The sequence below is a fragment of the Amphibalanus amphitrite genome, unplaced genomic scaffold, assembly GCF_019059575.1.
Source record: "Amphibalanus amphitrite isolate SeventyFive unplaced genomic scaffold, NRLGWU_Aamphi_draft 000274F_arrow, whole genome shotgun sequence".
NCBI lineage: Eukaryota > Metazoa > Arthropoda > Thecostraca > Balanomorpha > Balanidae > Amphibalanus > Amphibalanus amphitrite.
Genome location: NW_024881769.1, coordinates 624,007 through 642,824, shown reverse-complemented (window position 1 = coordinate 642,824; position 18,818 = coordinate 624,007).

Here is an 18,818-nt window from a genome sequence, read left to right as displayed (position 1 = left end):
GTAAATAATGTAAGATACAGTGTGTATGCAGTATGCACATAGTGTATGCCTATTGCCTAGCCATGTTGCTAGTTCGTGATTAGTTTACTACTCAAGGAGTTACATAACATCACTATTTTCAGCACGGCTTGGTGCTCATTTTCAGCGCTCCGAATAATTGCTAACCGTAATAAGGTAAGCCTAGCCTAATTTGTAAACTATATTACACACAGATATAAAGGTCACGTATATTGTATATGACCGGTCTATTGCCTTAGAAATTGCATTGCAGGCAGCTCAATGCTGTTATTCCAAGCTCAGGAATGAGTAACATTTACTACACACATCACATGTGTCGTTTATGTTCCGTGCGTAAAGACATGACTGCAGCAAGCATGGATCGATTTCCGTCAGGCACTAGCGACATTTGCTGAATGCTGCTCGACGGTGAACGAAGATGTAAGTGAACGGTGTACGAATATCCAATGGGTGCCATTTGTCGTGGTTTGCACCATTAGCTGTGACAGGTTTAGACAGTGCTAGGTGTCGCGTGTGACGTTACGCTGTACGGGCTCTGTGACGCTCGCGTGTGACGAACGATCCGTGACGGGTGTGTCTGGTCTCGGTCTGTCGTTGTGCGCGACACAGCCGCCTTTATACGACTGTGTTGTGTTGGGGAGGACTAGCCAAACGGTGGTGGTGGGGGGATAGGGATGAACCAAGTCAAACCGAGGTGTTTTGGGACAGGGGACCTCACAGGTGACGGTGGGCGGTGAGCAATCATGGAACGGTGTCGCCGTCGGTCTCAAGGGATGTGTCGTGATGGTGAGGAGACACGGGGACAGGCCGTGGTTGGTTTCACGGGGACGGTGTCGTGGTCAGTGTCACGGTGACCGGACGGTGTCGGCCTACCCGAACTGACACGCCGACTCGATGAAATCGTCACTGACGGTGGAGAGCTCGGTGTCACACTCCTCGGAGACCTCCCACTCACCGAGACTGCTCTCACTGAAACGCCCAGGGCACCGCCGCGCGGCCCACACGTCAACACGACACGGGGGTCCGGGGTCGTCTGATAAATGGTCGGGAATGGGATGTTGCCGGACATAAGACAGCAGCTCAGGGCTGCCATGAGTGACATGGGACCAGATGTGCCTTTTGGATAGTGAATGATGAATAGCAGAGCTGTGAGACTATGGTATTACTTTAAACAAGTGTGCAGCATGTCACTGACCAAGGTTCCATGTTTTGAACGACTGCATCGTGATTTTTTTTGTTAAACAGCTTCAGTCTTACCGCTTAGCGAGTCAGACAACGTTCCATGATATTTAGGAAATCGTCAACTCGTTGGGTGCTGGTTCGATGAAAATGGCAATGTATTGGCACTGCAATCTAAATAAAATATCACAAGCTCCTCTTTATTATTAAATCAAATGAGTGCGTTGAAGAAGTTGATTGAGTAAGATGGGATAAGACAAGCATTATCATGCAGTAAAGGAGCGAAATAAATTCGTTTTTACAGAACAACACTTTCACACTAATTGTGATGCTTGCAATGTTCCCTTCCTTTCCGCAGTACACAGCAATACTGTCTTAATGTCACCTTAGTTGAACAGTTGCTCGCACACAAAGAATGGCAATTAACCCGCGCCCCACTGGGGGGGGGGGCTATTTATAGCCCCCCCCTCCCGTTTTTCTGCAATAACTTCCAAACCGCTTGACGAATCGACGCCAAACTTTCAGTACCTTCGGCTGTATCAATTTGACACCTTGTGTCAAAATTTGAACTTCGTAGCTACCATAGGTCGGCCGGAAATGACGTCAGAGTGACGTCATGTTCGTCCGATTTCGACGCAAAACATTGAACCACGGCAATCGCTCCCAAGAGCTCACTTTTTAAGCTAGATCCAATTTCTTTGCATGAAAGGACTCAGAATTGACCGCGCTATCAAACTGCTATCTCGGATTTTCAAAATTTTGAAAATTTTGAAAATTTTATATAATAATATTCAAAATTTATATTTTTATATTTTTTTCAAAAAGTTTTTGATTTTTCGAAAAAACCGGAATATATGTGACAGAACGCATGATTATGACTAACTCTAGCAAGTTTTAGCTGAATATCTTCAAAAATGGCCAAGTTATACGCATTATTGCAAAAAAATTCACAATTATTAATTTTTCAAATCAATTTTTCAGTACGTATTTGGCATCGGACACCAATATAAATGGCACCATCGTGTTCCTGAGCTCAAACTGCATCCAATAGACACCTTTTTTGTTGAAAAATTTCAACTTCAAAATTTGACCTTTTTTGACCTGAAAGTGACCTGACCTAAGCTAATTTCGACTCAAAATGACCTTGAATGGCACAGACGACATCAAATTCGAAATCTATGGCCTAAATGGACCATAAAACATGTGTCACGTGACCGACGCATGATATAATATTTTCGTGACCTGTGATGACCTGACCCTGACCTGAAAATCAAAGTACAAGTTTGGTACCCTCAAGGTATCTAGAGCATCTGTTCACGAGTGTGGAAACAAAAAATGAGCCTGATCTGACTTGTAAGACGGCGGCCAGAGCCCAAAATGTGAACAAGCCAAAGTGCTAATAATTTTTACTTTGACCTGACCTGTGACGTCATCGGTGACCTCGAGGTCAATGAAATTAGGTTTCGCTCGACAGTTTTTCCGGGGCTATCAGACGCCGTTTGAATTTTGACGATCGGCCCAGTAGTTTCGGAGTTAGGAGGGGGGGCTATGAATAGCCCCCCCCCCCCCCCCAGTAGGGCGTGTTATACACAGACCCCAGTGGGGCGCGGGTTAATCACAAGAGATGACATAAATCGACATGAATGATGAAATATGCGTAGTGCGTATGTTGCCGCAGATGAATTTATTGGTAGTGCGAACACCTCCTCGAACGTGACAACAGTGACAATGACGCAGCCTCTTGGTGACCAGCCCGGCTGAGTTTATTTCGGGAAAATATAGTCCGTATTACTAAGCCCCCAGCTTTTCTATGACGCTCGGCACGTGCTATACTTCAGGCCACTTTATGCGGGGTCACGAGTGCCCTGCATGAGACCGGGCTAGTGTAGATATTGGATGCAGAGGATGTTTCGATTACAAACTTTGACCTATAGTTGATTATAAAGTTGGTCGCCTTTAATACCATTTCATGGAGAATGTCCCCATGATCTGGAACTGTGCTATGCACCATAATACAGTATTATCGCCATCGTCATGACATTTCAACCAACAACCACCACCAGGGGTCATAGAATGAATCTGAAATTTAAAATTGATCTGAGATCTGTCTTAAATTTACCAGCGCCGTTCGTCTTATACATGCACTCATGCATTGCACACATCACCTCAATGACAGTTTTTTCCCTAACATATGGAACAAGTAAACAAGTGGAACACAGTAGCGTTTTAATCACAAAACAGCTTATTGTTGGTGTTCTGTCTAATATAAAACCGGAAGTGTCAGGGTCGGATCCGATGCATCCGGCCTGTAGCGTCTTTATCTCATCCTTGTGCTGTGCCAAGGGACATACATTTTCTCCACTGGGAACACATAGGTGCACCCAATATGCACAAGTTCATGTATAACAAGGGCGGACCTGTACCAGCATGACACGAAAGGATACAGCTGATATGTACGCTTGTAGTGTTGGCAAGGATTATATCCCGGGGCGTTGTGCGCTCCGACAGAGCTGTGACATGAATGCATACTTAAGACAAAATAGCATGCAATGCAGTAACAGTCTGAGGCGTTCTTGAGTATCGTGTGCAGAATGTTGCAAAGAATGATCCACGCAATAAAATAGCACGTTGAAATGCAGCTGTTGCACCCTAAAAAATGGAAACAATGGTACTTACTTTGTTCTTTGCATTATGGCATGTTTTCGCCTTACAGCGTCCTTATCTGGAAATAAAGGACATGTATGTCAACCTTCTTTGCTTTGATGTATAAAAGTACATTATCAAGGTCAGCGTCCATGTAGCTTGCATAGAAATACAGAATTCAGAGTTCAGAGTAAAACGACAAAATTGAAATGTTAATAAGACATTGAAGCGTTTCATCATGTGCACGTTAATAGCATCTCAGGCAGCTTATCACGTATCACAAAGACGGAAGGAGAGAGATTACTGGATTAGAGGGGAGGGAAAGGTAGAGGGAGGGAGAGTGAGCTGAAACTACAGAGTGACATATCGGTGAGTGCAGACAGGGTGGGCAGATGTTGACGGGGTAGAGCAGGGAGAGCGGAGAGAGTAGAGAGAGGAATCAAAGGAGATCATACCGCCGGATTACCTGGGGATATCACAGACGCCATAATGCTATGATATGAGGACACCGATATAATAAAGAACTTTCACTATCTATTCTGGGCGACGGCGGTGCTGCAGCCTGCTGCGTGTGCTTTGCAATGAGTTGGGATGTTCCTGAGCAATGTATATAAAAGATGTGTCTAATATGTAGATGGCAGCCGACTATAGCCCGAATGATAGCGATACCGAACTGGTAATGAACCGAGTCTTAGCTAACCGGTCGGTACCTATATATATTCGGCTAGATCTTTTGGGTCATAGAACGCTGAAGGTCGCTTTTATTATCCATTATTGGCTGGTAATTCCCTAAATATGGCCATAGGTGTAATTTATATCTCGCTGGCCAATATGCACGTGTGCCTTCATATATGAAAAACACGTGTTCCTTCAACGCATTCCAAACCCCGATCTTCGCCGCAAGACTAGAGACTGTATATAGTTAGTACCTCTCTGCGCTACCTTCAATTGTATCAGCTCGATATGTGAAGCAGGCTTGGGTCGAAAGTGCACGACCTGGCTAGTCGGCCCCGCCCGGACTCGCACTGTCTCCCGGCCCCAGGCCATGCGGTGCAGCGTGCTTCCAGGCGTAACCACTGGCGCCATCTATGATCAGCAAGCGAAGTCACTCATTGACAGGGCTGGAGGGACGAGATCCATTTACGTTATAAAGCTTTCAGTGAAAATATTGTGTCACAATAAACACATTTTTTTTGTGAACGAGGGAATGTTTACGAGTGTATGTTTCGTATATGTAAGTTTACGTGTCCAAAAGCGAAGAAGTAGCAATGGCCACGTCTACACTATACACATACCTACCTACCTACCGTTTATACCGTTACCAGAATTCGAGAAAATAGCTTCGTTAAAAGCCATATCTGTCAAGAAGTCAAGCACCAACCGAACTATTACCCTCACTCGTCAGACTGAAACGAAAACGTCTTATAGGATTAGGTACGAGCACTGGCGGTCGCAGCCGCTAGCAAAAGGGGGGGCCAAACTCACACTCGCGGGGCATAACATTTATCCGTCACCGGAGGGTGATCGGCTCATTTTTTACGTCCACGAGGCGCCGCGCAGTTGGCCATACTTATGCTTCATCCATCTCGTTCTTGCGTGGAATCTTTAAGCTCAATCTAAGGCAAAATCACCAGTTCCATTTCTCGTCCCACGGTGTTTCCACCGGTCGGGCCACTGCACCATGGCGACGGATCGGTGTAGCATATACTGGAAGGTCGGGCACGCGGATTCATGACCTTACCACTATAAAACAATTCGGAAAAGTACGTACAGATACTTACCTCTTGCTTTGAACAAGCATGTGAAACCCAGAGAGCATTTTCAGACTATGACATTTACCCATATACGAGTAGTTGTGTGGCGGCGGGGGAGAGTGGGTACACCGACCTCTAGAGACCAAAGGTTCCTGGCTTTCAAAATTGGCATCTGAGGGCCGCGCGCGACTCCTGCGGGCTTCGCAACGGCTCTATTGGGGCTCACTCAAATGCCTAGTCCTCATGCTAAAAAGACTAGCCCTGAGCCCTGAGGACTTCGTCAGTCTCTGCCAGCCCCAGGACCCACAACGGATCATGGGGTCCCGACGTCGAAATATGAGGGAATCTACGCGGGACCATCAGGACGTAAAGTGATCTCGATCAGGACCAACGTAAGGCTGTGCAGGAGTCTGCGTAAGCCCTCTGAGCTTCAGAAGCCCACCCATGTATGTTTTCACTTAGAGGCCAGTTTAAGGCCCTCAGAGACCAGTACAGGGCCTGCAAACTGCAAAGGCCAGTAGTTTGAGACCATCAGAGACCGAGTTGGGCTCTCAGAGGCTAATGTGGGTCCTTACTCATTACAGGCCAACATGGGGCCCTCAGAGGTCAGCGTGGGGCTCTAAAAGACCGGCATGAGCCGTCGTTGGACCCCAGAGGCCAGCAGAGGGCCCTCAAAGGCCAAGATGGGCCTTCCTCAGAGGCCAATGCAGGCCCTTAGAGGCCGGCATCAGGTCTTTAGCAGCCAGTGCGGGGCCCTCATTGGCACCTAAAGGTTCGTCTTGGGACACCAGAGACAGAAATAAGGCCACGAGAGACCGGTGTGGAGACGCTCAGACGCCGGTTGGGGCCCCTGAGGCCGGTTAGGGGCCCTCATAGGCCAGATGTGGGGCTTCAGAGGTCGATGTGGGCTCTTGGCGGCCAACATGGGCGCTTGACCGCCACTGAAGTTCCCTCAGAGGTCAGTGTAGGACACTCAAAGACCGGTGTGGGAGCTATATTAATAGCCGGGAGTGGTTTTTTTAGGCCTCGTGGCGATCGAATAAGGGCCAGGGCCCCATACACCTATGGGGGCCCATCGGTTGTTTGAGGGGGGGGCAATAATATGATAGCCCTCTTTATTGGCCTTTGGGGGGCATGACCCTGATGTCCCCCCCCCCCGCGACCGCCACTGTGTACACATTACACACAGGCCTCTGAGATTGCATACCTAATAGCTCATGCAAACTCTATGCAGGCCCCGGAGGTCCCACGCTAATCTTTAAGAAACCAAGCCAGCATACGGCGTCACCACCGGGCTTCTGAGGTGCGCAGCATTAACCCATGAGGTCTTACTTTAGCATGTCGAAGAGCCACGCTCATTTGGCAGGGCCCACCCGGCACTGCCGAAGAGGGTTTCATGCCAGCCATTGCTGGGCATACGAGAGCCTCAAGTAAATCCACGCTGATATTCCATATAAGATCCGGCCATACTCGTGAATCGGTGCCAGGACGCTGACCGCAAAATTGACAGAATGCGAAACTGAGCCCACTCCATGAGTGAAATTTACGTCCTTTGATGGCGCAAGAAAGAAAATGAAACATACAAAAAGCTTTCTAGGACCTTTGTTCGATCTGAAAGGTGGGGCCAAAAGATAGTATGGCCCCACCTTTCAGCACCAAAGGGGGGGCCATGGCCCCCGTGGCCCCCCCCCCCCCTGGGACCGCCAGTGGGTACGAGCACGGTCTTCCGACGTGCCGAGCTCGGAGATTGGCAGGATTTGGAGCATGAATGCCAGCCTGATACATTACAAATCCGACAGCAGAGTGGCCGCACCGTGATCTGGGAGCTTCGCTAGGTTTGATTTAAAATGTTACGGCACCTGAAACGAGTAGAAAGGCCCGCGCCAAAATGTGGTCGATATCAATTACCGTAATGCAATTTCATCACATAGAAAGCATAACATTCCGTTAAAGTGCGGTATGAAGTAGCTACTATGGACGTCAAACCGCTTGAGACCCCACTTTTTTGCGATTATTTTAAAATGCGTCAACTCTCGTTGACAATATTCTGGCAATGTGTGTTTCAGACCCTGCCGAAACTTTTATTACTAAGGTATTTTGACGCCAAACGATTATGAAAGGTACTTCTCATTCACTCGTAATGTTAAATTTCACGGAACGAATCTGCTGTTTGGGTAGAGGCTACGCGCTCATGGGGCGGAGCCACGTAATGACGTCAGCCCTAAGCTCCGCCCTACCCCTCCGGCGCTCCTTGCCCGGCGACCGGTCACTCGCGTCCCTCGCTCCATTCAGGCTTGATGGTGGTCGGTAGCTGGTAGCGGCAGCGGGCGCTGGTAGATGGCATTTAGAGCAGATGGCGCTGGTGGCGGGGCTCGAGTGTGGCCGAGCGCAAGCCTCTGCCCGGGCCTGAATTGACCTTAGCATTACGAGTGAATGAGAGGTACCTTCCATAATCGTTTGGCGTCAAAATACCTTAGTAATAAAAGTTTCGGCAGGTTCTGAAACATACATTGCCAGAATATTGTCAACGAAAGTTGACGCATTTAAAAATTATCGCAAAAAAGTGGGGTCTCAAGCGGTTTGACGTTCATAGTAGTAGTGTTTCAAATTGTATCTAAATGCTTGTAGATGGTAGTGCCGCTGCACTTTGTAGCTTCCATGACCAGGTGGTGTCAGTTTTTGCTGACCGGAAACGTCATGATTATGTAGAAACAGATTGCCTGTAAGGCTGTAAGTATTTTCCGCAGCTCACCAAGGATAGAAACAAAATAAACGGGCTTGGGCACCATGTTTACCTTGAGCTACATTCATAAAATAGAGATTTGAAAATATTTATAATTCTATTAATCTATCTGCAAGCCCTTTAACATCAAAATTACGCCGCAGTACGGTATGTTGACATTCCTGTTGTTATGCCTGTTCTGCTAAGATATTACAAAAACACGACATCGAGGTGTCCTAATGAGTATATTCGACTGCGACTTATCTTCTAGCGTCGTAACTGCGTCATGTGCCTGAAATAGTGTGGCGGCTCGGGCCGCGGTCTCCTTCACACATATGGATGACGTCATCTGATGGTATTATCTCAGCATTATGTGGCGATGTAAGCTTGTACTAAGTCAAGAGGAGACAGAGTTGGTAAGGCCTCAATAGCGAGCTCTGCTAGATCCTGAACATATATGAACATAGACAGGGATGCGGAGCCGTGGAAATTTCAAACGGCTCCGGCTCCGGCTCCGGCTCCGGAGAAAAAAATCGGCTCCGGCTCCGGCTCCGGCTCCGGGTGAAATGTTATGGCGGCTCCGGCTCCGGCTCCGGCTCCGAGTAAAATGGTCCGGCTCCGGCGGCTCCGGCTCCGACTTAGTACATCCCCTATGCAATCAATTAAATACGGGTGGAAGAAAAATTGGATTGGTTATACGCGTTACCTACTCTTGCCATGACCGGCTCACCGCACTCCCCGCGCAAACGCACCTCGGAGAGCACTGGCAGAACAAAGGACTAGGAAGCGATGGCATTGGAAACGCAGTCGCCGCGAATCGGAGTTCACTGAACCATCGTAAGCTGACACCCATCTCGGCTGCATTGGGGGGGGGGTGGGGGTGAGGGGTGGGGGTGGGGGTGGGGGTGGGGGGTGGGTGGGAAGAGACGGCGCTGGGAGTCGCAGTCCACTGCACTGGCTTCAAAACAATGGCCGTCACCTGATGACCGGTCCTCATGTTCTGGGGATGCAGTAGACGTGAGGGGGGAGGAGCAGACAGGAAGCTGAATGCGTACTGTGGGATACTGGGGATATTCGGCTTTTCATTCAATTGATGGCCCATGACGTACTATTGGTCTCAAGATAAGGGCCCAGGCGACCTGTAGTTTTGATGCGGTGAATACCCTTACCCTCGCCACAACTCGGGCCGAGTGCACCCCTCCTCCCAGCCAGCGCCACCCCCACTCGCATTGTGGCGAGGGTGAGGGTATTCACCGCATCAAAACTACAGGTCGCCTGGGCACTTATATTGAGACCAATAGTACGATATGTTTTACTGCCTTGTACTGTCAAACCGAACTAGGTCAATTATTTTTTCCTCTTCAAAAAATAAAAAGGAGCCGGAGTCGCCCCCTTTTTTGGCGGCTCCGGCTCCGGCTCCGGCTCCGGGCTATATTGTTTCACGGCTCCGGCTCCGGCTCCGGCTCCGGGCAAAATATGACGGCTCCGGCGGCTCCGGCTCCGACTCCGGCTCCGGCTCCGCATCCCTGAACATAGACCTATGTATCTAATATGCATACTTATAGAGGCTTGTGATCTGAAATATGTGTAGGGGAGAATGGGGTAAGATGCCCAGGGTGGGAAAGACGCCCCACCCCCTCTAGCGGCGAAACAAAGAATCGGACCTGGAAATTAATGTTCTTAGCGTTTAGCGGAAGCCTGCCTTGTTAACTGCACAAAAAATTGCGAAGCTTAGTTGGGCAACGGCTGGCTGATGATTGCATGTTTTTTATTTGCTGCTTTCAAAAAATATTTTGGTGTCAGAACATTGTAAATATCAAAGAAGGTAAATAATATTTGCGTCCCTTGCTATAGTCGCGATATATTAGCATGCGTGTACTGTGTCCCAAACAGTTTGTTTCAGGGTGTAGTTTTATGGCTAACAAATTGTACTGATTTAATGTTACTTCGGTACCTTGGGGTAAGATGCCCCCTGTCCTGATGGGGAAAGACGCCCCCCTAAATCCGTAGGCTGTCCTTCAAACAGTCCGTCAAATCATTTATTACATACTTGTGATGTAGACGAAAGCCGATCTGGGACTATTGAGAGTCCAGTACGGTCGGGTGCTCCCCATGCCGGTCTCTCGGCCCACATAGCGACTTTTTGGGCGGCATCTGACTCTGAAAGCCCTCACGACGGCCTCTGTGGGTCCCATTATTGGCTCCAGGGCCCCTCACAACATCCTTTGAGGGCTCCCACGTTGGCCCCACGGGCCGCGCTGACATCGGAGGTCCCCACGATGGGCTCGAGGGCCCTCAAGCATCATGATGACCTATAAGAGCCCCACAGTGGTCTCCGAACGCCACCACGGAGGCTTGTTTGGCCGCGCTGGACTATGATGGCCCTAACGATGACCTCTGAAGCCCCTTACGACTACTTCTGAGGGCCCTTATGATGACGTTTGGTGTCTACTGCAGGCTCGAAGGGACTACTCATTCGTTCAGGCGGTTCACGTGCCCATTTATGTCACTTATAGTGCAGGGGGCATCTTTCCCAACGTCAGGGGGCGTCTTTCCCACCCTGTGGGGTAAGATGCCCCCTTTAACTTCTTCAGGAAAATGCTTAATAGCAAAAAAAGTTATAATATTTCAGGCACGAAAGTGTGATATTTTTGGAGAAAAATGATGTCGGCTTCCGTTGAAACTCCAAGTTTTTGCTTTCCCATCGTCATTTTCGAATAATATATGACATAGCAAAACCCTGGGCATCTTTCCCCACTCTCCCCTATCATTTCATTCTATTTCATTCTATGTATGTGTATCAATTTCTATTCATTACATTTTAATACAATTTCATCAATTTAATACAATTACATTACATCAATTACATCAATTTAATACAATTACATTACATCAATTACATCAATTTAAACAATTACATAATACAATTTCATTTCATGCTCTTAGCGCACTGCCCGTCAGGAAATAGAAATATAGCCATGCGCACGCATGATTATATTCGTCACGATAGGAACTGAGACTTCCCGTGACTCTCGTAACATTCAATAATTGTTTTGCCAACGCAACAATCATGTGTCTCCGGTGGCGGTCACGTGTCTCCGCCGGAAAATTATTGCAGGCGGACTATGCTCGCACCCCAAACATTGCCCGACTTTGGTGCAATCTCCTATTTCAGATGAAGGTAGGTAAAAAACTGTCAAGCTACCTGAGAGGAATCGTAGTAGTAGCGGCAATACTACTTTTCACTGTTCCGAGCACAGTATGTCTAATGTATACCTATTCACTTCATACGTAGAAGGAATGATACATTTTTCAGCAATTATACAATTTCTAATACAGCTTTGAATGTTAGTAGGTATTGCTTCTGGTTCATGTTTCATGTTGGGTCAACTACGTTTTTCATGTCACAATAGGAGAGAGTCACGGGTCTATTATTTAATAGCCCCTGTTACCTATACAGTTACACCTGTAAATCACCCTCGCACGACCAGGCCATTTCTCATAACACGAACGACCAGGGGGGGGGGGGGTTGTTACGACCCCCCCCCTGGCGTTTCGAAACGGAAGGTCGTAGAGCTTAGCGGAAAAAACCAACGGATTGCTCTCAACGAGATCTCGCGATTGGTGGTATATTTTTTGGTCCTAGATCAACATTTGACCTACTTATGACCGGTCAAAGGTCAAACTTTCCGAAAAAATCAAACCTTTTCAACTTTCCGCGGCGATTGCGGCAAAATGGTGGGAGATATCGACTTGAAACCTTCACTATCGTGTTCCTTCATCAATTCTCTATCGTTTGGTATGTATTTCGTTTCCCTAGCTCTAAAAATGGCGCGTTGGGAGCGCCGGAAGTCGGCAAGGTCACAGTCGGCGGCAGAAATTCGAAAAATCAAAATTTAAAGTTTTGAAATCTGATTGTATTTTTGGATTTGGGAGGTCCATTTCCTCCCTATAGAAGCTAATATTGCTGCATATTCCCATTGAGGTGACAAGAATTAGCAAAATAGTGGTTCGGGCGCTTTTCAAAAATAGTACCGGACGCTGTTCCTCTTGTGACGTCATAGCTCCGTGACCTGACCTGACCCGGTCAATTTTCTTGCACCACACGATAGCCAATGCTTGCCCCAACATGCATGGGAAGTTTCATCATGATCCATCAAACAATGTGGGTATCACCGGCAGAAAACCTAGGGATTCGGCGCACACGTTTGGTAACTGTCGGCCGGAGGCTGTACCTCATATGACGTCATAACTCCGTGACCTGACATGACCCGATCAATTTTTTTCGGCAAAAGATGCGCAAAGGTTGCCCCAGAGGGTATTGAAAATTTCAGCCCGCTACGACAAGCCGTTTAGCGTGCACTTCGAAAAAACCTCAGGGGGGGGGGGTTGATACAACCCCCCCCCCCAGGCGTTCTAAGGTTAAAGGAAAATCAAATGAACTGCTAAGTCATCTTCTAAAACGAAAATTATACCTACATGCACATCAGCTGTGTACTCAGCGTGACGTGTGCACCGTGCAGGCTCGTATGGGCGCGAAGAGAGCTCAATCCATGGTCACGCCAATATCGCGATTTGGGATAGTGAAATTAAAAGCCATGCGACTTGCAAATTAACTTTCCTGCAGCTGTACCTAACTGGGAAAAGCATTATAAACGTTATCAGACAGTCTGAATGCACCATACCCATGCAGGGGGAGCTGGTAAAGCCGTTATTAAATGCTCCATGAGAGGAGGCACTTTGCATGAATTTGAGATTGCAATCACCAAGTCTCATAATTGCCAGCGGAGCCTCTCAGTGCCACTGAGACGAGGGCAGAGGGGCTGTAAGCTCCGGTGACCGCGGTGATAAAGCGTCCGTCGGTCATCAGCCCTCTGCTGTCATCAGTTTTACGGGCCGGTGGGCAAACACACGGCCGATATATTCGGTAATTTGCCAAAGGCAAGGCCCTATATGCCAAAGGTGAGGATTGCATCTAATCGAGCACGGGCATCGTTCCAACACCACTGAACACTGAATTGCTCGGAATTGGGAACAGATATATCTATACTTACAGTGTGCCTTTCCGTCTCAAGTTTGGCAGTTGGAAGTTCAGCGGCACGCGCATTGGGTCACACATTTCGTTCCAAATGTTCCCTTTTGTAACTAAGGGGTACAGAAGTTACAGTAGTTGTCGCTACAGGCCCCAACATCTTGCTGGCCTTCAATTCGAGCCAGTGCCGCACTGATTCACAATCACCGCCACTAGTCGTCAAGATGTGTTCAGTGTTCACGCACCCTCGCCTCAGAGCTTCCCCTGTCACTGACCCGACTCCTCAAAGAGCCAACTTCCCGATATGTCGCTCTGGCCTCACGCCCGGGTCCAGCCCAACCGCGTCGGTCCGTCTCCCGACCGGTCCTCGCCGCCAGCCACCCGGCACCCCCGTGTCCGTCCCTGTCGACGGCGACGGCTCGAGTGCCTTGTCGGGAGCGACGCGGGCCGGCGCGCTCGCGTGGCGCGCGCTGCGTCGGCCGTCGAGACCGTCGGTGGCGGTTCCACAGGGTACCGACGGAAGGGTGACCCAGGAAAGCAACAGGTTGTGGACAGCCGGCGTCGTGGCGCACTGATGGGGACACGCTGGTCTAGGACGGACAGGTCGGGACCTAGAAGGATTCTCTAAAGCACGAGTGACGATGAGCTGCAAGTGCGCGTTTGAAATAAGCAGCCGGCTATAACATATTCTTCATAAAGTTCAAAGGAAATTTACCATACCAACACAACACCCACACATCATGCGTAAAATATCCACTCTCGCACGCAGTCAAAATTATAGGTATGGTGAAAGCTGCACACATCAGAAATATTTTTGTTTGCAGTTTGAACGTGAGTCACTGTCTCATAATGACAAGTAGAGAAGTTGGAAATTAATAAATTTTTGATTAATAAATTTTCGTTTTGAATTAACCCTCGCCCTGGCAGGGCATTTTTCATAACACGGCCTGGCAGGGGGGGGGTCGATGCGACCCCCCCCCCTCGCGATTGGCTCCTATGGCACCTAGAAACACCAAATTTGGTAGGTAGGTGGGCCCCCCGGAGTTCTCGCCCCTGTGCAAATTTGGTTGCTCTAGGTCAATATTTAGGGGGGTTTTGGGGGGTATAAATGTAAAAATTTCGCTAAAAACAGGTCAAAAGTTTTTCGCTTATAACTTTTGATCTAATTAAGATAGAGCAAAAAGAAAAGCACCAGTGAACTCAGCACGTCAAGGCGCGTCGAATGATATACTTTTTAGCTTGCTTAAGTGTACTTAAAGTTTTTCTTAATTTTTAAGTAAACTTTAATTAATCAATTAAGTTCAAGTTAACCAAATTGCATCATATCGCATATCATTCGATTCGGCTGATCACCAGGAACACAATGACACCATTTTTTAACCCTCGCCCATGTAGGGGGGGGGTTGGTGCAACCCCCCCCCCCTGAGGTTTTTCGGAAATAGTGCAAAAACGGCGGCGCGCAGCGCCGCCAAATTTTGGGTACCTTATGGGGCAAACCTTGCGCATCTTTTGATAAAAAAAATTTGACCGGGTCATGTCAGGTCACGGAGTTATGACGTCACAAAGGGAACAGCCTCCGGCCGGATTTTCACAAACTGAGTGCCAACGCCCGAGGTTTCCTGCCGGTGGTACGGACATCGGTTGATGGATCGTGATGAAACTTCCCATGCATGTTGGGGCAAGTATTGGCTATCATATGGTATAAGAAACTTGACCGGGTCAGGTCAGGTCACGGAGCTATGACGTCACAAGAGGAACAGCGTCCGGTACTATTTTTGAAAAGCGCCCGAACCACTATTTTGCTAATTCTTGTCACCTCAATGGGAATATGCAGCAATATTAGCTTCTATAGGGAGCAAATGGACCTTCCAAATCCAAAAATACAACCAGATTTCAAAAATTTAAATTTTGATTTTTCGAATTTCTGCCGCCGACTGTGACCTTGCCGACTTCCGGCGCTCCCAACGCGCCATTTTTAGAGCTAGGGAAACGAAATACATACCAAACGATAGAGAATTGATCAAGGAACACGATAGTGAAGGTTTCAAGTCGATATCTCCCACCGTTTTGCCGCAATCGCCGCGGAAAGTTGAAAAAAGTCTATTTTTCCGAAAATTTGACCTTTGACCGGTCAAAAGTAGGTCAAATGTTGACCTAGGACCAAAAAATATACCACCAATCGCGAGATCTCGGCGAGAGCAATCCGTTGGTCTTTTCCGCTAAGCTCTACGACGCTCCGTTTTCAAACGCCAAGGGGGGGGGGTCGCACCAACCCCCCCCCTGCATGGGCGAAGGTGGCAGATCGCCGTTTACGGGCGAGGGTTAAGCTCTAGCGTCATTATGTGCCAAGTTATTGGCAAAAACGTCATTTGACCTCAGTTGACCTCATTTGACCTGACCCATGGATAAGTACACCAAACAAAGAAGCACCAAGTGACCTGCTGTTAAGTACTGTGGTTTTAAAGCACAAAAGTGATAGAACGAAGCGGATATCTCCAGTATTTTCCGAATTTAGTATTTTCCCATAGGCTTAACATTACGACGTAATGACCTCTAACTGACCTCAGGTCAGTGACCTCAAAAAAACCCGAACTATATGTTATACAACTCGGTGAACTTAGCACACCCTGAAAGTTTGAAGGAAATCAGTCCAAAACTGTGAGCTGGACAGGTGCAAAAAGAAAATTGAAATTTGACCATGACCTTGTACCGGTTTTTCTGACCTGGTGACCTGACCCAAGGTCACCCGGACCTGAACTTTTCAGGTCATATGTAAAAAGGTTGCCCCATAGGCTGTGCCAAATTTGGCGGCGCTGCGCGCCGCCGTTTTTACGCTATCTTCGAAAAACCTTAGGGGGGGTCGCATCGACCCCCCCCCCCCTGCCAGGGCGAGGGTTAATAAACGTTTGTTCCGTGGTTCGGTCAGGCTGAAAAGCTCAACATTACAACGTCGACAAGCCAAGAAAGAAATCAACATACTGCATACCCAAGGCTGATTATTTTTACCGCCGGATTGTGGGCAAGATTATTTGTCGCTAAGTCTGGTGAAAACTAAAATATTTTTTGTTAGCGTAACGCTGATACGCTTCCATTATATTCGGGCAGATACTCTCAGAACAGTGAGAACGGAAATAACTAAAAATCAAACATACTATACATCTGTAATATTGTCAGTTTCTGTAATATCCAAGGAAGAAGTTATAAGCTGACAGGTTCCCATGCGAATTCTTCTTATAACATCTCTGAAAATAATCGGTTTGCGCCGGTTTACGTCACGCTGAGATCCTGCTGAGCGAGCGCCTGTTCGTGTCCGAGCCAGGTGTCCATAGTTCGCCGAACGAACACCTTCTCAATGTCAGTCCTGGCAGCTTTGCATCACACTCGGCCGCTTATCCTGGCTTTGAAGCACACGCTATTGTTTGAAACATTTATCCTTGAAAGTGTGTAAACAATGCAGAGTGCTGCACTGCTGCAACAACATCTAGCTGAAGGAAATAAGTCTAAAATTAACATTTAACGGTCTTTCCGGTATCCACCGGGCACCCAACATGACAACTGACATGCTTATTGTTCCCTATTTAAAAAACACTGAATGACGCACGACAGGATGACTCAACCCCATGGACCCATATCGTTGGAGAAACATGCTTGTTTAATGTTTACCCACTTGAAATTCAATGCCAGCGCTCGCTAACTCCAACTCGTGCTTGTTCTGTAACATATACCTACCTAACCGTTGCGCTCTCGAAAACATGTGAGCTATTTAGAGAATATCTTGTTCATCGGGTAAGAAGCTGGAATAAGCTAGCCTCAACGCCAAGTGTGTTATGGAACACCGTGCTTCTACGAGAATTAAAAGACGAGGTTTCCAGATAAAGCAGTGTTGAGTTCAATTTCAAATCAGACACCACAGATTGAGTCGGCCATTTCGTCTCTCAGTTTTCTGGTTAGCTCGATAATGGCCCGTTAATTCCACTCGTCAATCCTGTTGGATCCGTCTCATCTCCCGGCAGTTTGGGACGCGGAGAACCCGTTTTGCAGCGCGCCCTCGGCACCGCCCCCGGTCTCGTCGGGCGGCGAGATTGTCGGCCCGTCTCTCCCGCCTTCCTTCAGCGGCGTCAACAGCTCGGCGCCGTGCCGCCCATCTCGGCGACAAACAGGGACGCCGAGCCAGCGGCTCCCTGCGACCGGCAAATGAAATTGGCTCAATGGCGACAACACGGCTGGTGAATGGGACGGCTTTGAGAAGACGTCAACCGTGCTACTCGCACCTCGGAAGAATGAAAGGAAGCGCGCTGCTCTGTTTTTCCCAATTCAGCTGGATGGATATGTAGGCTACATCTAAAACGTATTATCATAGTGTAATAAATAGCACTATGGTATTATGGTTATTTAACACTATGGTTATTTATTACACTATGGTATTATCTTATCTTATCTCTTGCTTCATATCGATAGCATCGACTTTAAAGTTATTTATGAAACTTAATGCATAATTTTAGAGTGAGCGTTGCTACGTAAAATAGGTATAAACGCAAAACACTCAACCGTTTTCAAGATAAAATACCCATATTCCTATATCAGAAACAAGAATTTGCAACTTACATTTCCGTCCTTACCTTGTAATCAAGTTTAATTTTAACTCAGTGCAAATGAAAGACGGCGGATCATAACCATGAGTCGGGTGGTCGATTAGTCAGGCGATCAATGATCATCCATCAAAGTACCGTGACTTGGGGGCTAAGGGGACGTTTGATGACGATTTGAGGTGTCATTAGTTGCAGTCACTCGCAATTCGCCGTGCAAAACTCAGTGACTGAATCGCCGTATTGATTGGTTTCACATGATTGATTGTGTTGCTAGTTTGCAAACACTGTTCTGAGGTTTAAGCGTTGTCATTCCCAGCCTATTCAGCGAACATAATTAGAAATTAAATTAAATGAGCGATCAAAGAGAGATTTTCTAATATGAGTGTCGTAACATTGTCACGCAGGAAGAAGCACATACGAATGTGGCGAGAATTAAATCGGCGAACAGCTTGAAAGGCAGGTGCAATTTATTACCTTACATAATAGGATCACATAAGGCATTATATTTTACAAAACATAAAGCAAATGAGGAAATTAGGGCAAGTTTTGTGCTAAAAGGTGTCGATCTGAGCCGCGACCCTCTGGCGAACCCAGACCTGGCTTCATACCTCAGGCGCGGCGTTACCGGCTAAGCATTTAGCTCATCGCTTGTCAAGATTACCTTGCTACTATAATAGTGTTCACCCGGGCTTCTCTTCCGCGTCGTGCGTCTAAATTCTACTTATAATGACCTCCGGGAGGTCGCGTGCGTCCATTTAGTTGAATATGAAGTAATTGTGGGCGTTCCCTTTCGGTGACATGTTACGCATAAGATCCGTGTGAATTTAACACCTTATTTGCGGTACGATGACATCCAGGCCGACGAATGCCTAACCTCTCCG